The 22354-nt window shown below is 30.2% G+C and overlaps 1 protein-coding gene across 1 annotated transcript in view; it reads right to left on the bottom strand.

Moving 5' to 3' along the window:
• LOC113515535 (acetylcholinesterase) overlaps positions 1–21869 on the bottom strand; it is a 91110-nt gene extending 69241 nt beyond the window's left edge. Inside the window, exon 1 of the mRNA XM_026899781.3 lies at positions 21660–21869. The gene's annotated coding sequence lies outside the window, so the exon portion shown is untranslated. The remainder of the gene's footprint in view (positions 1–21659) is intronic.
• Between the last annotated feature and the right edge of the window lie 485 nt (positions 21870–22354).

Raw genomic sequence — 22354 nt, 5'->3', positions numbered from 1 at the left:
TTACTTACTTCTTTTTACAGAGCAACTATAATTAAGAAGAAAATTTCAACTTAATTCTTTTTTTTATACAAAGCAAACAAGCATACAGCCCTTCTGATGGTAAATTAAAAATTCAACGTAATTTATATGAAAAGGATAATATATTTACAAATATATGAAAAAAAATACTAGAATACCAATTATCAATATTATATAATATATGATCGACTAGAATGTAAGTTCATTGTGCGCTAAACTGAAACATTATTCACGTGAATTCATATACCTTGATATAGTTAAGTATATATCAATAATATTTTTAAAGATTTAAATCCATATTAGCATTTTCATGCGTAATACACAACGATGCATAAATGTACTAAGAAATGTACCTATACATTGTTAACACTGCATAGCAAAATATATATTTTGCTCTGCAAAAAACAACATCTTTCACTGTGACATGTATAAAATTAACATTAAAAATGTATTAAAAGTTAAATATTTTAAGCCATTATTACATATATGTATATTTGATTTGAAATATTTAAATTTGGAACGTCGAATCATGCACCAAAAAACATGAGTTTGCTCCGCAAAGAAAAACATCGTTATAGTCTTGACAAAATGAATATGGAACCAATACTGAACTAAAAAAACCTGTCGATTGCAAAAAGAATTATAAAAATCGGTTCAGAATTAGCGAAGATATCGCGTACCTGCCTAATACCTACATCAATAATGATTGAGTCAGAGGTATACTTAATGTTCCATTACCTATCCATTTCGTGTGAAATTCTAACGTGAAAACACGGAACTGGAATGCTAAATTACAACTTTTTAGGTCACTTCATCGAATCTTGAAACATGAAATTTTGTATAGGTAGAAGCTTAAAGCACTGTACTTTTTTTTACTATAATATAACCTAAGAACATAATATAGAACTCTAAATACGATTACGTATCATTAAACAACACGCTTTTTTTAACTTAAAATTTAAAGAGTATTTGGAGTTTATTTTGATAATTGTGCCTATTATTTTTATTTTTATAGCTAAAAATTTGGAAAAGAAGCTTATCTATTTACATTATAATAAAGTATTGATTATTCGTTATTCTTATAATCCGTATACTTGACACATTATTAAATGTTACATTACACTGGTAAAATATGCCAAGACAACAACATTATGGAATATTGGAATTGTCAGCCAGAATAGCTAATTAAATCAGATCCAAATCCTGTCCCTAGTCTTTTTAATAGTATAATAATATGTCTATTTCTAGAAAATTAAGTAATGTTTAGAAATATATCGAAAATCATCTTATTTTTTACTAATATTACAATTGGGAAAATTTCTTTTTGGTATCTTTTTTTTTATATTGTGAGTGTAACTCGGGTTTCAATGATTAAAAAAAAATGCATACAATTTAATACGAATACACAGATTGGTTATATTTATTCTAAATTATTAAGAGGACATCACCAAGATACAGACAATTTTTAATAAACCTCCATTTACTACCTTCTTATAGAACATACCCGCGCTAATAACAAAAGTCGTTTAACATTGATAAAGCTTTAATATAATATATTAAAAACTTTCCTCAGTCCCTTGCAGAAAGAAAACAAAGTTCAAAATTAGATTGAATATTTCGTAAAGAAAATTTCTTCAACTTAATTTTTGTTCGGTGGGTACTTTTTGTATCGATCCACTGTAGCTCGACATTTATAATTTTTATTTTCAACACGAAATAATGGAAAATTACGGGTTCGAATTTGCTCTTTTGTTAAAAGAAACTTATGGCATTTATTTATATTCGGGCATTTTGCCTTCCTAAACAAGTGACAAACGAAACTGTAAGAATTTATTCTGATTAAATCAAAATAAATAAAAATAATAATGTTAAAAAGACTAAATTAATTTCTCATATATTCTTACAGTTACCGCACACGTAATTTGCATGTATTCGGAACATTTATTATTTCAACGGTTCATCGTTAGAATTACAATACGCGCAGTTGGCACGGAGCGCACGTAATTCCAAAACCTTGTATTTGCAAAGTGAAAATTATCGTTCTCCACTGGGGAACGCTACGTTGTATATCATGGGTCTCGACAACGATCGGACTACGGTTTACGAGGTAATAATAACAGGCACGCGAACCAACAAATTAACGTCAGTTGAAGGATGAAGCTACGACATTTGCCGCCCGTCCACACAATTTCGTCAACCTTTAATCATTCATCTAGTGATATGTTCTAATTAGTGGCTGATAAAAGTACCATCATCATTGTTTCGTTCAGTACTAAAAATGTGCTTTTAATGTGGTTTGTTTTTGGTTTCTCAGATGAACTGTTCTTGGTTCTTATTTTTGGACTTTCATTGGACCATCGTGAATTTAGTCTGACAGCTTTTCGGCCACCTATCACAAAATTCATTTATTAAATATTCGCTTTGTAGATATAGTAGCATTGTTTTCATAAAAAATTAAATAGATATCTTATTATAACATTTGTTTAATATGTATATTAATATTATAAAAAGATAATATTAAATTATTTTAATTAAATTTAATTGATTTAAAGATTTGTTTATTTGTAGTAGAGAAAATAAAAAAATAACTTATTTTAACAATCGAAATTTAAACTAAACATATTACTTTCGAAATTTCTGTTTATCCGTGTGAAACGCATTGCTAATACACAATACTTTAATAACATTTAATACGAGTATATGTTAATAACGTAGTTATCCGGGCAATATATCAAGATGATCTCGTGCAAGTGGTATGGAACATATAAAAAATCCAGTAAATTACATCTAATAAGATGAATCTATATAAGGACGACAGATGCGACGATTTCAAATATCTTATGGTTTATAATAGAAGGGAATTAAAGTGATCATTTAAGTAAATTATAATAATTTACTTGTGTTATCTCGACGTGTTAACAAGGGAGGTCGAGGAAAGAATTCAAATATTCCAATTTAAGAGTGACGTGTCCAAACGTACGAAGTAAAGAGAAAATATAAGAAAAGAAGATGTCAGATCCTACAGAATGGGAGATAATTCGTTCACGCAGGTGAATCCATACCGAACAATTAGAAACAATAATAATAAATCATGTATCGGTTTACAAATGAACGTTTACAAGATTTTGTTAACAAAATTAAGTATGCGAGAAAACAGATGAATATTACCACAAATATAAATTGCTAACAACTTACATAATCCGTAGACACCGAGCGAAATAAAAGGAACATGTCGACAAAGCGAGAATGAAGATCCCTAAAATATATTTTGACTTTACTCGAATATATTTTACATAAAAATTCACTCGACGTAATCGTAATTTTCGTGTAGGATTATTGCTTTGCTGATTCCCATATTTTACTCGTGGTTGTTAGGGTTCTCTGCTTGATAACTTTTAATACCAAAAGCTCTATTATTTTTCTATTTCATTGTTAAGACTATATAGATCGCTTTAATTTTTCTATTTTCTATACGATAACTCATTTCAGATTTAATCAGACATTCAAATAAAACGATTACAACTAACTGAAAGAACATATCGTCATAGTCGTAGAATACTGACGGATTTGACGAATATTACATATAAAGATCCATCAGTATTCTACGACTATGACGATATGTATACAGCATGTATGAGATCATATTTTAATTCCATAGGTCATAATGCTATTACTGGCAACTTGCACAAAATAAGATTGTGGATAATGTATTTTGGAAGAAAAGATGTGGTAACCATATCATGTGATAAGATATGTGGTGGTTACCACAATCGTGAAGTGCCAACGTGAGTGGATAACAGATACAAAATGTTAAAGTTTTATAATAAATTGACGAGGATAAAGTCATATCAGTTAGCTCAGTGGCGAAATAATAGTGTACATGGATGGATACAGCGTTAAGTCGACAGTCTAACAGTATGCGCTAGTACGTGTATATAAAGTAAAAACCCTATTACATAAAATCCCTTCCCTCAAATCCTTTAGAAGGTAGCGTAATATAACTCTGTACGGAACCTTGGGCATATAAGACCGTACTTGTCAGATTTTTATCTTAATTCAGTAGGTAATATATGTCAGTATCACACACAAAAGTCATCGCGCTTAACTTTTACGGCTGCCATCTGTTCTTTTATTCACTAGTATATTTCCGCAAAAAATATGAACTGTTAAATTTAGTCGATTTATTCAATCATATAGAATATTATCATAAATAAAAAACAATAAAATAAAAAGTACGGACTATAAATATCTACTATTTATTAACTAGCTGTAAACCGCTGCTTCTCCAACGTAAATTCAAAGAAAAATATGCTACGTCTATCTTATGTATATATACCGCTTCATCGGTATAGCATATTTCATCCAAATTAATCAAATAATAAACTGTTATTTGTTAGTTAAGTGATAAATACGCTTAGTTAACAACTACTTGTACCTAACCGATGCGCGGAAACGTCTGAAATACTATTTAGAAATAAATAACAGTTCAATATTACTGAATGATTTAAAAACTAAATGTTATTAAGAACTACACACATCTAGACTATACAAAATATTGTACTTCTACGTCATATTTTGCTTTTAAAATTTCTAAATACTTTTTTTTTATTATCGATATCGAAATTTCTGGGAATAATTAATAATAATTTTATTACAAGTTTAACAATTTAGTTGGCTATCAAAGTACATTTTAAATAATTCATTCAGGAGATTAAGTTTTAAAAAAATATACGTTGAGGGTATCTAATTGTACAATTTTATCCATGAATTCAATGCTGTCCACATCAGAAATAGCATTTTTTACTTATACGATATTATAACTATTTTCGTAAGTAATCGTACTAATAGATTTGCCTTTTACGAAATAAATTGAACAAGAGGAGTTACATAATATGCCTTAATGCCTACGATATACATCATTATCCAATATCGGCATAAATGCAAAATATATACGTGCAACAAAACTCATTTTAATAAGGTAAATGCAAAGGTACCGTTTGAAACTTACAAAACAGGAACCTTTGGTACTCCTTGCAACCACAAAGAAACATCTATCTATAATTAGTAATTCAGTGTAAAAATACTTATAAATATGTAGTTCAAAGTTATATATATAGACATTTAAACGACTGAACAGTATTAAATAGAACACAAATAAATTTAGGATTAAGTTTATATGTGTTCTATTCAAAATTGATTAACATCTATGATAATATTTCACATAGAAAAAGTCGTACAATATAGCTACATTCTAACAATTGTAATATTATGCCATCCAGTGATATTCATGTCTATAGGGGGCGATTATCATTTTCCATTAGGCTGGCCGTCAGGTCGTTTGTCATTTCCAGCAATGTAAAAAAGCGAAATGACCGTCAACCTTCGTCATTGAAATCAAGTCATGGTCACTTCGATAGGTATATTTTGGAAATGGGGAAAAAAGTTATATTCGAAATGATTACTATCATTAACTATCCGTCCTTGTAAAACATTGTAAACCATTTTCTAGAAAGTGCTTCTTGAAAAAAAATACTTTTAATCAAATCCTGTATAAAAAAAATAATATTTAATTATCCATTACTAGAAAAAAAATAATAAGGCGTAAAACGTAGATATATTTTTAAAAATAAAAATATGTTCGAGTAGCAAACAAAACAAAATAAAAGATTGGAAGAAAATCGTTTACAGTTTTCATTTGATGTTTATATCTTATAACATAAACAAGCCAGTTCCAGGCACGTTGAAGACTTCCAATTATCGATCTCCATTATTACTTTACTGTAATTATATCTATTGCCAAGAATTTACAGTTTTATTATATTAAAGTATTATCATTTGTTATATAAATATAATCTTATATAATAGGTATGTAGAATCAAGACACAGATGACTTATAGACGCCATTTAATTCATCTGCCAAGACAAATGAAGAAAATAACAAGGCTGCCAACTTTCACGAGAGAGCGCATTCGTTATTTTAGTCTGGAATTACCATAGTACGACAGACATAATATCTACAACAAATATTTACAATTTGCGTATATACAGAAACTTGAAGCTACACTACACTCTAATTTTATTTTCGCATATAAACCAGACATATAGAGATTCATATGAGGAATGGATATTCAAGTGCGAGGACTTTAGATTGAGAAAAGGGAATAGATAGAGTTTAGTATTGTTATTCTGTTTTACTTTAAAAGTCTCGACCTCATGAATTATAATGCCAAAACTTAAAGTATTTTCTATAGTAGCATGACACATGTATATGAAAGTGCTATATAGGTATGAGCCTACGATTGTTTTGTAAAATTCTGTCATTGCATTTTATAAAAAAAATCTAAAACCATATTAATTAACTCCTCGTATTAGCTTACAATTCTGTACATACATACATGTACATGTATATGATACATAGACAATTAGGTAGGCAATAAACAGTTTCCTTTTTCTATATTATGAAGTAAATATTGTGTTTTACGTATATATATAAATCTAAAAATATTTATGCTCTTAACATCGTAAAATGCATTAAAATTATTAGGTTACCAGAGGGAGATTTGTACAAAAGTCGATTGCTTGGGTACCTCTGTCCCATTCGTGTTTTTACCGTGTAGCAGTTGTGTTTGCATGGCTGTGTTTCGGTTTGAAGGGTGGGATATGGCGTGAACTTACTGGGTACAGAGGAATAACACCTGAGTCCTCAGGAATGGCAACGCATGGGGGTATCATGGGCGAAACAGTAATCTCTGTTATGTCCATGGTACTGCTCATGTCTATAGGCGACGGTTACCACTTTCCATCAGGTGGGCCGTCAGTTTGTTTGCTAAGTTGTATAAAAAAAAAGATATTAATGTTCAAAATTTTAAATAACACTATTAGTACCGCTACTAGTACTACTAGTAACACTACTTCTAGTAGACAGTATTTTTTTAAATACAATTATCTTATCTAGACCTTACGGGGCCCTAAAGTGACTTAGATAGATTAACAGATAATCTTTGAGGCATTAATGTCCCGAGTCACGTACATACTAGAAATACAATGGAAGCTTAAATATAAAAAAAAAAAACAAAACTATAAACTATATAATGAAATATCAGAATTAAATAATAATTTTTTTTATATTTACTTAAAACAGAAAATATAAATAACAATAAAATAAACGCTACAGTTACGATTCTAATGAATTTTGAAATTATGGAGAACAATTTTCCAAAATAAATGCATACTCATAACTAACAAAAAAAATACAATCAAATTTCTTATCGCCACCAAAGTTTACGATAAAAAATTAGAAATAACAAACTTTTTCTAGTACTATTAAATGGTACCTTTAAAGCTGTCATCTTAAATGGACACATAACTTACGCAAATCACTATCTGAAAAGAATCAGTCATCATAAAAAGAACTAGGCAACATATAAGTGGAGCGTTCCCTCACGCAAACGCGATTCGAAGCTGTGGAGTGCTCCATAAAACTCATAAATCTCACTTAATTCTGGCCCGAGTCTCGCTCATCGCTACCCCTCGGCCGTGAACTGAATGTATATTTACCTACTTTGCATATAAGATATGACTTCTTTTTCACATTATATTTTTCAAAATATCTCTTAAACTCACAAAAATAATAGCTTAACACTTATAAGATTTTTGTAAAGAATATATTTGCTTCCCATTCGTGGAAGTCAAATATTGCCAGATTTGCAAAATATTTTATTTCAAGTTCTATTATATTATATAGTTCAAGAACCAAGAAATTAATGTTCGTTTTATCGTGATAATAATAAACAGGTACAATTACTAACTAGATCATTTGACACAGCCAGTCTCTCAGTAAATAATCTTAACTCAATGTAACTTCATTATTAGATACATAAAAAACTTTATTTAATAAAAAAAAGAAAACAGTATATTTCAATACATAAAACCAAGCTAAACAGTAGGTAACAAAATAAAGATTCAATGTATGTATGTAATTTTGTAAAAAGGAAGTCAAACCGTATCGCTGTTCAACGCCTATTTGTAAGTCTTATCTAAACTAGTAACTCTGTCTTATGGAGTTGAACCCCCAAAGGCCTGTTACTAAACAAACCCTATCTAAGTAGGTCATACATTAATTGTTGGTGGGCCAAAATAACCCTGAACTCCGAGGTTCGTGGCCCTAATGAACGCAATAAAAATTAATGTGATGGTAGGCATAGTTTAATCTTCAACGACTTCTAATTGCTATCACGCTAGGCAAGTTGCTAATTTGTAATTAGAGAAGATTGAGAATCGCGGTGTTTGATTTGAGAGACTTGTGACACTCCTACTAATATTATAAATGGCAAAGTTTGTAAAGATGTTTGGATTTTGTTCCTCAATCACGGACAAATTTGATGGACGGATTCAAAGGATTTAAACGAAATTTTACGCATAGATGAACAATGTAGGTTGTCACGCAATTTTATATACATAACTCATATAATATAAAAGTAAAATTATTTCAACTAAGTGCTGCACTCTTTTTAATTGTATATTACTTATTATCGATTTAAAAATTATACATAGGGACTGTTTCTTTACTATACTAACGAAACTATGATAAAATATGTTCAATTTAAATTGGAAATACTTTAACATATATTTTATTTATTTTTCTGATGTATATACATATTGCAACTTACGTAATTGTTTATGTGATTATGTAGTGACGTTTTTAGACTAGTAGATAATTAATAAGAATATAAGGATCATCCAAGTAAAGATCTACTTATGATCATCCACTGTTGAATATAGACCTTACCCAATACCTTACATCTTATGCGCTCCTCTACTACCCATATTTAACAGTTTCTAATTGTTTTCTTAATATCGTCAATCTACCTAGAAAAGAGCATCTCACGGTCCAGCAAAATATTCCAGTTCATAGCACTCTAAACTGTAATAAACTCTATATTTATATATGTATATCTACCAGTACTCGTACATTTATTACCGTTAATATTTGTTATTCTGGTTATAAATAATATTATAATGTAATAATATTGTTAACGTAATAAATACAAAGCTTCCATTTTTTCTACTCGATTATAAAAATTCATTAAAGTTTCAATAACGATGATTATTTCTACCGAAGAGGCATCTGAAATTGGTATGACAATAGACAGGATATTATCTAAATTACCGTTATTAAATATCAGGAATAATCCTTTATGAACAATTGGATTACATTGTTATGTTGATTATCTAACTGAATTATATGCGAGTTATTCACAGTTGAGCTGTAAAGACTTACCTGTAATGTTACTAGTTTTATATACCTTTTAGAGTCACGCTGTGGGAAACGGCAATACAACGTAAAGGGATGTCTCTACGCGTCAAATTAACTTATCAACATGGATTTCTTCTAATATCAAAAAGTTCGCTCTTTGCTGTGAATTCCAAATGAAACACTGAATTTTCTGCTGTAAATAGTTACTTACTGGTTATTTATATCAGGGTAAAGATCATACTATTGACGTCGTATTAGATTTAGGTCGAAAATATTAACCTTCAACTCTCGAATTGCGTAAAAACTCAATTTCCTATTAGGTTAATAAAAAAAAATATCCGTATTTGTTATTGTCTATCTTGTACGTAAAAATTAATACACATAGGATTTTTTTATTACAATTAAAATGGCAAATAAACTGACGATTCACAAGATGGGGCTTCCTATAAATATATATAAATTATGAACAAAACACCGCTCGTCTGACCAGGCTTTAATAAAGAATAACATCAATCAAATACGTCTGTTACAATAACAGTACTTTCCGGTACGGGAGATAGTTGGAGTCCTCATTATATCGAGTTCCGCATGGGGTCGGGATTTAGTGCGCACACGCAGCCTACTTCACACGTCCCGTGCATACCTTATGACGTTCTTATTCGTATTTTTATCTGAAGAACAAGGTTCTCAATTCAACTATTCTTTTTTAGGGCTACGTACCAAATAGTTACAACAGAATCCTTATAAAGGAATATACTTTATTTGCCACTTCGTTCGTCCATCCGTCTGTCACAACGTTGTCTCAGTAATTACTAATGATGTTGTTTTGAAATAGTTTTATATATTATTAATCCACATATAATATAATAATAAACAATAAAATAATGGAAAAAATATTTTAAATTTCTTTGCTACAGGGTCCAAAAGGGGGTACTCAAAATTCACAATAAACCTACTGGTCCAAATGGGGTATCATATGAACGGGCTTTTTTTGTACATTTTAAAACAATTTTTTTTAATGGTTAAATTCCGTGATGTTTCCTTACTGATTTGGTCAATACTGAAGTTCATTTTTTTATCCAATATTATTAAATTTTATATTTTCGTATTCATATTACAATGAAATAACAAATATACAATAAAAAAATAAAATTTGCTTAAATAAACAAAACTTAACAATTTTATCCGATAAATAGATTTTACTTTGAAATGATATAATTCAGTCTCACGAGGAGACAAGCTGGTACAAAGAAATATTAGGTAGATTAGTATCTACTTTGATAGTCTATTGAGACAGACATATGTCTTGTAACTGATATTAAAATAAAAATAAATTTAATGTAAAAAAAATCTAAACTTTTGCTTAGGAATTATTCAAACCAAATTCATACAAACTCAACCTAATAACTATATTATTTGCTTTTTTTTATATTATTTAGGCCACAGTCATAATAAAAAAACTTACAGCAACGAAACTAACCACGCTTTCACTTTACTGTACTTATTTAACGGATTTCTGGATATTGCCCACAGATGTTCAATGACTTTAATTCGTCATAAAATAGGGTGTCCTAGCTTGAAAATCTAGCGACTCAGTTATATTTATCAACTTATCTTCAACAAAATTTATGACGATTTTATATAACGTCTGTGTCAATAAACTTTATAGAATATTATTACAAGCTTTTACATGACTAAAACACAAATATTCAGACGCAACTCAAGCTTAAAAGCTTACATACTTCTTTCCCATTTTACGTAGTGGTTTCCGTCATCGCTTAAGTTGGATGTCTACGAAAAGGTCCTTAATAGGATAAAAGCACTCGAACAAAATATGAGGCGGGTACCAACTAAAAGCTACGGCCCTAATAGGGCGTCGTTTGTACAGAACCATTTGCTGTAGTATCGACAGCTGAAATAACTACTACAGATATTATAACCACTATCAATATATTTTTTACAAGCTCATTAACTAGCGTTTTCTCACAGCTTCGCCTGCCAGTTATTGCTATTTCCTATAATAATTTCTGGAAATAAATGTTTGTAATTACTTTTTTATATCTGCTACCTATTGATAATCTGTTATATAGGGGGGATGGGATTGATATTAATGGAGAGGTTTGTCCCTATTGCTATCAATATTCCCTATCAGGTCGACCTCCGCATGGTTCCTCCTGGAAACCATCGTGATAAATTTATCGTTGAATTCATCACGATGGGCTAACTGCCCTGCCTTTTCATCTTCACCAATCATCTCTCACTGGTGCCCTGCCATTGTATGCCAATAGCGCGGGCAGGGTCATCATTTTATTATCACCCATTAAAAAAATCTGTTATATATGGAGGGGGAGGAATTGTTAGTAATACGGTACTACCAGTCCCATTACTAGCAATATACTCTTCAAATAGAATTTCGTCGCCTTTTCATTCTCTGCTATCATCCCTCATTGGTGCCCCGTCAGCGTATACCGTTAGCAAAGGCGGCGCTACCATTCCATTATCATCTTATAAACAAAATGTGTTATATAAATAAATAAATACCTATCTCGTTAACTTACCATCTCACCTACAGTTTTAAATATAGAACTTCTGTTCAGTTTTATGTTTCTTAACTCATCAATTTATGCAGTGACTTGATTATCTATCGCTTTTATCTAGTAGATCAGGTGATGAATAATATTAGATAGACAATCAATGTTATTAATACGTAATTACCATCTATTATCGATATTGTTCATTATTGACAGAATACTAAAAATCTGAATCTCCATCAAGATTGCACCATTAACGAAAATTCGGATTGTTAAATCCACACCAACGTGGGTGCGCCCTGAAAATTTAGTAAATAGTCGGGGGAATAAACTAAATGAAGGAGGCTATCATAATTATGTCACCACTCGAGCACAATAAAATAATTGAAGTAGGTAACATAAATGCCTGTAATGTTCCGTTGTTGTGAATAAAACATTTTTGATTACGAAATAGGTACCAACAATTGAACAGAAACTGTTCATATAGAATCTATACTATAGATTGAGTAGATTATTAAGTACTGGTGTTCATTCGTGTTTGCATCTGCTCGTCTTCGTCTCTTAATTTAAATATATTGAGCAGAAACAAACGTTTAAAATCAGCCTATGTCCTTTTCCGTAACACAATAAGTATATCTTATTTTCGCATATGGGGTCAGCTAAGCCGTTGCACTCCAACCCATAGAGATCTTTTGTGCTTTCCCCTGCCTTATACCATCATTTCATAGATCCTATGTGGTAACTTAACGATATCCCGCGGTTTAAGATATCTGTTGTCCCCTGGCTCTGGATAAGTCGTTCCCAGTAGACTCATACACATACTTGCCAACGAATCGCAGTTGCACATCAAGTGTAATAAGTATATACTAAACATAACGATTGATTGAAAGATTAAGGTGCCAGGGAAGAGGTAAGAAACATATTTTCACATTTATAATATTAGCAAGGATTAAGTCACTTATAACGAATAGAAACACGGTTTTAAGAAGCTATTCTGCTTATGATTCCGAGTACTTGCGTATTGTTGTTTTTATTTTTTCATATTATTACGATTAATTCTTACCAGATACATATATAAGCTCATACCCGCGACTTCGTCTGTGTATCAGGTATATATTCGTTAACCACGAAAAAGTAAATACTTTAATGAACTTTAGTGTTATTTTACGAAATTCTATATCACTAGTTATTTGATAAGAATTATTTTGTTTAATTTCGCAACCATTAGTTTATGTACGATTACCAACACTCGAAGATTTACAAGTATTATTTATTATTATTACCAGAAGTTCTATAACTTTCTGTATAAATCATCAATCTCTGACTGCCATTACGTCCAAACGTGTTTTGCGACACGTTTCCCATTCAAACGAGGCACCTTCAGGCAAACTAAAGCCTCCTGTATTTTCGAGTGTTGACAGTCACACATATGTTAATGGCAACGCAATTAAACAAAATATTTCTAATCAAATAACTATGAAAAAGTAGCCCATCCCACTCTTAGATGTATACTAAATTTAATGACGTTAGGTAACAAATAAACGAACTGAAATAATCTGCTTAAAATTAATACAGAGTACCCATACAAATTCTTGGTCTAAATATGAAAACAATATTTAATTGTGTTCCAAATAACAAACAGGCAGAGGAAAGAAATTATGTATCAACATTATAATTCTAGAAACGCCATTTTTTCAATAAATATATTATCATAAATAACAATATACTATACATATTAAGAAATATAATATTAAAATAATTTATTAAAGAACGCATTTATTGCTGATAAGCCTAAACTTTATGAGCTGATTTCGTGCACACAAATCGGGTCAATAGTATATAAAGAATTACAGTAAATTATAGTTACTATAGATAATATAATTCCATACTAGTATAGGTACAGTTACAATTACTAAATAATATGATAAGTAATATCAATATTTCACATTTCTGTCGATGTCTTTTAATTATTAAATACTTTATCTAAGAAGGTTTATATTTTTTTTCACGTAATTGACTTTATTAATCTCAACACGTTTACAAATATAACAATGTTTGTATGATCAACACTTTTATTTAAAAACAAACAGCAAATTCGGTAAATAATTGATGACTAACGCGTGATATAATTCCTAACATACAAAAACAATCAAATCGAAACAAAACAAAAACAAGCATACAAAAACAAGATAAAAATTACTCCTCTTTCCTAAAATCTATAGAAGAAAATAAAAAAAATATAGGAGTACAAAGCTTCCAGAACCGATTTTCAAATTGACCCAACTAAATTTAAGCCCTAAATCTTGTTACATTGTCTTATCTAATTTATAATATCTTGACTGTTTGTGCTTGTACAAGGACTTATAAGCCGGATTTGATGAGGTACGGTTTTACTTACTACAAACTCTCTAATGAACAAGGTATTGATTAAATCAAACAATATAGAAAGGGAAATGTTTGTATATTTAATGAAGTATACTTAATTGCGTTCTTGAAAACGATTTTGATGAAATTTAATACACAGAAATTAATGCTTGAAGAAGTACTAAAACTTTGTAGAATTGCTTTAATCACAGAACATAAAAAGTATAATGGTTTTAAATTTCTAACTTTTAAGACAAATTATTAAATTTCATTAGTGAATTTAAACTAAATGCGTCATTAACTTCTAATGGGTATTTTTTATAAAACATTACTATCAAAGATAAAATGTATTATACCCTCATTATACAACACAGAATACATTAATTTGGTATTACTTTATGAAAATAATGTAAACTGGAATGATGTACATTTGTTTAATAAAAAATACAACTTTTCGCTATTGTCTCGTCTTATTAGTGAAAATTAAGTGTAACGTAACAAAAAGTATAATAATTCTTTTATCTTAATTTCTGCTACCCTTCCGCTTAAGTTCAAGAGAAAATTTTTCATAGTCTGTTTAATTAGCAGCTTAAAGAGCTTATCTTGCTGTTAATTAAAACTCAAAGCTCAGAGATAATGAAGCATCCCATTTAAACACTTTTGCAGCTGAAAATCGTGACTGAAATAAGTAGAACAAGGAATCTCAACTTCTTCTTTGCTGAACTTTTTGCATGATTGATGAGCAAGTGTTTAGAAAATTCTCCTCAAAAGAAAACTTGCTATAATAACTAAATATATTAATTAACATTGATTTAAGTCATAGATAAAATTAATAAAGTAGGTATTAAATTAATGAATCAGTGTTAATTATTTTAATTATCTAAATATAAAATAATATCTCTGCAATTTTTCTACGATTATTTCAAAGTGCGTATTGTATACTAGCTGTATCGCGTGGCTCCGGCCACATGTACCGATTGTATATAAAATATCCTATGTGCTAAGTTAGAATATAACCTAACCGTATATCAAATTTCATTTAAATCCGTTCAGTAATTTTTGCACAAAAGAGTAAATCTGGACGAGTGACGGTCTTTCACCGTGCATTTTTCAAGGCACTTTCTTCCACGCACAACCACTCTTTGAAATCAACTTCCAGCAGCAGTATTTCCGAACCGATACGACAACATAACCTACAATAAAAGAGCATATTCCTTTTTAAAAGGCCGGCAGCACACCTGCAATGCCGTTAGTGTCATGGGTGATCATAGGCGGCGGTAGTCACTTACCAGGTGAGCCGCATGCTCGTTTTCCCCCTGTGTTGTAAAAAAAAATCCATTTATCTATATTTCAAAATCCATTACAAACTTTCACATTTATTATATTAATATTGTACATATATTAAGTAGACATCAAACACCGCACCGTAGCGGGTAGGCAAGTTGGTTTACTTACATCACTTGTAAGAGTATAATATTATGATTGGAATTGTATTTCTCATTTAAGTAGCATCATAGTTCAATAGCAAAATATTCAAATCGCAATATATAAAATAGTATATTAGTAATATAAAGGTGAATGAGGCGTTCAAATAGAACGGAACAAACGAAACGAGTGTTGATATGCATTTGCACACGAGTCAGCGAACGAGACCCGCATTGAACTGCAAGCGGTTCTAGGGTTGTTCACAAACTTATTATCGATAATTTTTGCCTAAGTATATATAATAACTTTTAATTATTTAAGCCGACCTTAAATATATTATTTCTACCATTGTAAGCAGTAGGTACGTATTACCATTATCAGAAAAAAAAAATTGTGGCTTATAATTATTGAGTATATTAAAAATTTACAATTTTTAGAATTGACAATAAATCACTATATTGGGTAATTGGAACAGCAAATAAACTGGAAAATCATCTGACGAAAAGTGCTAACAGTCAACCATAATTATTTTAAAAAAATATTAACTTACTTTGCCACTCGTAACTGGATTTTTATCATAAGTGGTCACCACTACTACTTTTAAGAATTAAATATTACACACATATTGTGTTATCAATAGTATATATACCAAAGTAGATACCTACATTCATAGTGAACCAAATTATTATAACATTATTATTCGACTTACCTTATAAACAATATGATTAACTATTTATAGATATTTATTTATTTATTTATTACATCCACTGGGTGAGCCTTACAGTCTTCCAATACGCCCACCCAGGAAAGCATGAATACAACAACATATAAAAAAAGGAATATTACATATATATACAACAAGAATAATATAAAAAGACTTAAAAAAAAAACGTCTGAACACAAATACTCTGTGGTCACCCGACGAAACTCCAGCAAGTTGGAGGCAAATACATCCAATTGCGGATACTGGCTCAAAATATCATTGAGTAGTTTCAATGCAAGAGATAGGGGAGCCTGCTTAGCGAACTCTGTTCTTCGCAATGGAACATCGAATAAGTGCCGTCGACGTGCTCGTACGTAGTTACTGGGCGCTCCTATTGATATTGATTCCAGTACAGTTTGGTTACACTTTTCCCCCCGCACTAATTTTACCACATATTCAATTAAATTTAGTTTTCGTCTCACTTCAAGTGTATTATAGCCCACCATACCCAACAAAAACATACTCGGGTATATATGGGGATAAGACACCTTGAAACCATACTGTTTTTGGTACAGCCATTCTACATATTTTTGCCTGTAGCTTATCCAGGGAGTCACAGATTTCGTCCATTTTCAACTTCAAAGGTCGTAAACATCGTGGCACAACTTCTTTCATATCGGATATTGACAATTTCGACATTTTCACAACAAAAAAGAATTTAAAATACGGAGCCTATTTTAAACCGTCCGACTACCGCGGGGGGTGCGGGAGGAAAAAATATTGTGTGTTACATGTACATATATTATTAGTATTATGGTCAAACTTACTAATACACATGTGTAACATTATTTTATTACAAGCAGTCAACATCTAGAAATGTCCACTGTGGAATTAAATTAGAACCGGATACTATTTATACCATTATCTAACTCTAGAAATCAGCACACGTTACAGTAGATACGTTTCATAAAGTCAACAAAATAGTGGCTAACCAGTCCATTAGGAAATTGTCTCTTCGGTTAGCTAAAGAGGTATTGGCATCGATATATATAGGTAAGTACGTACAGAAAGTAATTGTCTTTCCTGATTACATTGATATATCGAATACAATCTAAAAAACTATTATGTACATATTACTGGTTTATCTGTATACTATACTACAACTGTCGAATGAGTTTAATATTCGAGACTTATCTAAGAAGGTCAGTAATTGAATTACAATTGAAACTTGCAATAAAACAAAAGAAATATTACCGGAGCCCTTAATTACCCTATCTTTAAAGGTAATTTATTTTAGATAACTTTTGCCTGAAAGAATCGACTTCGTAGATGAAGCAAAAAAGAAATAAGGAAAGTCATATGACAAAATACCTTGATAATTTAGGTAAGTACATATAAAATAGAAAATACAACTAAACAAATACAATTTTATTACATTTTGCAATTAAATAAATAAAATGTCTACATCTTCAGTACATCAATGAAACTATCATAATTCATGCATCGCATACAAACCCTTACAAAATCATAACTCATGCATAGAACAAAGGAAAACCAATGAAGTGGGTACAACGTCGCAACGCCTACGCGATAACGAACTATTCTAAATCGATTGGTTTCGATAATAGTTCTTCGAGTTCTCGATATATTTGAAATAATTATGAGCAACCCTATAACGCTATACAGCTGTGAGCGGCTGAGCTTGCTCAACATAAGATTTAATTGAATTATTCGAATGAGCCCGTCGCGTCGCTTCCGTTCCAAGCCGTGCAGGAAATGCCAATTGAAAAATATTAATTTCTATTATTTCATTTTATTCTTACTTACGAATTTATATATAAAATTTTTGGTAAATTACTAATTTAAGTCTACGAAATAAATAAGAAAACTGTAATTATAATTATAGCTTATTCTTTAATAAGTAGGTACACTGAAATACTCTTTACTAGCAGGCTGTGTCATTATAAGAAGACTGACTTTTTTAATATTAAATTGTATTTTTTTTATTTCAATTTTAATATACATGTCTATAAAAAATAAAATTGATTCTTTTATTGGAATATCTTATAATATCGTACTGATTTCATGACTAAACATGACATGATTAAATACCACTATGTATTAAATACCATACATACATATATATCTCTCACGCCTATCTCTCATTAGGGTAGGCAGAAACAATGAAACGCCAATTGTTTCGATTCAATCAGGCCTCTTTCGCTTCCTCCATACTTATCAATCTTTTCATACACGCTGTCCTTCCATCAGTCATTAATAACGAGTATTTTTCTTAGATTATAATACTTTTATATGTGCACATTGTAAAAAAGAAAATATTTTTAGTGCTTACTTATGTTATATGTACATATCTGTAAGAAAATTCTATGCAAAATTTCATATTTGTAGACTCAGTAGTTTCTCCTTTTATAGGTATTATATAAAAGGGTAAAATTTGTTTGTTCTGCAAATACAATGGCCTTACGGACGATGCCGACGTCGTTTAGTAAATATAAATTTCTGGAAAATACAAATCTTTTCGTACTCAATATAAGCTACATCCTTTGAAAGTATAAGCCATATGATAAAATAGCTACGTATCTATAGCCTACCAATGATTTATATGAAGTTGAATAACGCTTTGTTCCCGTCTGATTTCAGCCCTCGAGCAGTGGTTTACAAGATAAACCTAGAAGATCAAAAGACGACGGAAACATAGAATGCTTACTTTTAATCATTTTCTTGTAAACAATCTACTAACTTTATTGATTTTGTAAACTAAAATGAGCCAAATTCTATTACCTTGTAACTATGTTTCAATAAAGTCATCGACACAAACAATGAATAAAGTAATCACTGTTAAATGTTAAGGTTCGAAAAGTCTATACATTAACTGGCGTACACTGAAGTGATAGTTCAACTAGTATGAGCACAGATCCCAAAATAAAAGATGCAAGTTCAAAGTTTGCCCGCTTCAAAAATTTTTAATCCCCCATCTATTGTTGGAATAAGATTTTCATATTTTAATAAAAAATTATCTTTACATTTTATTTTGCGAAAATTACTAGTAACTAGATAATTTATAATTTTTATTGTAACATTTTTAGAACAGATATCTCAAATTCAGTAATGAATAAAATATACTGCCAATATAGAAAAAATGGAACAAAAAGGTAAATAGAGAAGCTATTTATTTACCACAATCTAAATCAAAAGGTGCATTTAATCATAATTATACAACTTTATAGTTATTTTCACGTTATAATATGACAACGAATGTTGTGTATATAACAAAGAGGATGACAGTAGAATACAATGAATATGCAAACAATGCACAGAATTTGGTTAACCCTGGCAGAATGTATATGCGAAAATGGATTGCAATAGATACCGAGGGAGACTAAGACTATTATATACAGATAGATAGACTATTATATATAGATATTCAATCTGAGGGTGGAGTTAAGTCTTCAGAGCTGGCATGTATATATGAGACGACTGAAGAAGCGTAGAATGAGGTCTTTTGCATTTGATATTTTCTGCCTACACTACAAAAGACTTAACGTGAAGATGTATAGTAGGTGTCTCTATTTATTACTTGCCGTGGTAGTTGATTTTGACTAACACACTAATAAGGCCACGTCACGGGTACAATTAGTCGATCTCTAAAATTAGAGCTTAGTGGGTTTATAGGGTTACAGTTCAACAACCATCCTGCCATAGTTTTAAATATTTTTCTTTAAACTCTACTTCCAAATGTTGAGAATTTTATATTAAAATGACATTTTAGACCATACGCGCTGTTAAAGCTTTTGGCTATTTATCATTACGCATTTTATGAAATATAGATTAGATAGGCAGAGGTTGTGGTAACGGAAAAAGTAGTCACGTAACCATTAGTGTCGGAAAAGTCCACGGCCTGTTTATGTAGAACCCCATGTACAAATCAGTTGTACCATATTACGGATCAAGTAATACGGGACACAACTGTATATTATCATTACGTCCGCTGACAAATAATAGCATTATGAAAGAAAGTTATAGTAATAATAATGCCAATATAAACTGCCAAAAGATTGATAAGGGTAGGGCAACACAATAAATTATCTGCAAGTACGAATAAGAATTTGTAGGAGTATATTTCCTATATATACAATATACAAAGTTTTATAAAAATTACAATGACCTTCTAAAGCAAAGTTATACAAGGACACAATATAATTATAACATAAAATATAATTATACCATGTGTAGAAATTTTATTATATTTTGTTTTTTTTTATATTAATAATATGTTATATTAATTATCTCTCCGGTGATGGAATACAAAATAAATTAATCTGAGCGTTGACAGTAGACACGCCCTCTTTCATATTGAAAATTAGAATAATAACCATAACGGTAACACTCGATGTTCTATATATATATATATATATATATATATATATATATATATATATATATATATATATATATATATATATATATATATATATATATATATACGTCCCTTTATTTATTTCGTCAGTTTTTTCTTAGGTAAGTCAGAATTCTGTTATTATTAAAGTTATAAAAATTAAAGTTTGTTTTTAGGTTTTTGTTATTTTTTAATCGTTTTTTTTTTAAGTTTTACCTCTAAGTGAGTGTTTTGATTTATATGAAAATGTAGTGATAGTGTACTGTTTTGCTAAAAAAATATATATAATAAATGGTGGCTTGCAATATAACCGAACTTTATCCAGACAAGTTTGCAGGCAACAGCTATAATTCATAAAACCTGAGAAGGAAATGTCATTTTCCGCAAAAAAATCCAATACCACACACGCGCAAAATCATGTCCAAGAGCTAGTATCTTATAAACAATTGTGACAATAATAAATAGCATATTATGCACTCGTATAACGTGATCTTTCGACCAACCATATACATATACTAAATACAATATGGCGGCTCTTTAAATACTTTTTTTTTCTTAAAACAATTAATTTATATGTATTAAAGACACATAATAAAACATAAATATAAATGTACCAAAAATAAATTAAAATGCATTATAAAGGGTTCCATGGGTATTAGAAAGGTACAAAACCAATATTTATTATTGGCTGTTTTTGAATTAATACTTATAAAAAAAAAACAATATTTTTACTTCCCACGGACCGTAGTGACTATTGAAAATGCTTTTGTTTTCAGAGTATAAGTATCTTATTACAATCTTATAACTTTTAAAGGTTGTTCAGTCAAATTATCTGTCGTTGATTTAATCTATAAACTTATTAAATACAATACTATGTAATTAGATACTTAATATTATTCATTGCTATGCATTCACTACTAACTAGATATACAATTAAATACATACAGTGTACAAACACAACAGGTGTCAAATAGACGAATGGTGACCTTGACTGGACTATACAGTTCGCGGGGAGGGGTGTAACCGACACTTAAGTTGGTATGGTTCACACACACTCACTCGCGTATTATACAGTGGGCATTATATTAATTGAAAGTGAGGATACGACGAAACAATCCTACTCCGTCAAGCCCCCAGAGTAGACTGAGCAGGAATGTCGGTCGCCGGTCGGTGGCTCGCGGGGTTGCTAGTTTCTACGAAAACATTTCCACCCTCGTGAGTATCTTATTAAACGCGACTGTAATCACTTATCTCATTGATATAACCTTCATTTCTTTATAACCACATTTTTTAATAAAGAAAAAATCCTTTAATTCTAAGGTCATCAGGTATACACAATACTAATTGTATTTTAAGGGTAATATAATTATCTAAATTATTTAACATTAGCATGTAACTTAGAAAATGACATACCATAAAAAATATAAAACTGAACTGAATAAAATAAATAAAACTGTAAATAAAAATATTAAAATAATAATGTTACCTTATTGACTGAAGTCTTTATATGTCGTATGTGGCCGTAACTAACACAGAATACTTATTTTATCTTTTGTAGATACCCTTGGATAGCTATACAACATCAATAAAAGTTCCCTCTGTAAATGAAAAATTCTTAGTGTGGTATCACTAGATGTGGA

This window comes from Galleria mellonella, unplaced genomic scaffold (assembly GCF_026898425.1).
Source record: "Galleria mellonella isolate WM207_F2 unplaced genomic scaffold, CSIRO_AGI_GalMel_v1 utg173, whole genome shotgun sequence".
Taxonomy (NCBI): Eukaryota; Metazoa; Arthropoda; class Insecta; order Lepidoptera; family Pyralidae; genus Galleria; species Galleria mellonella.
This window is presented reverse-complemented; position numbering and strand designations above follow the sequence as displayed.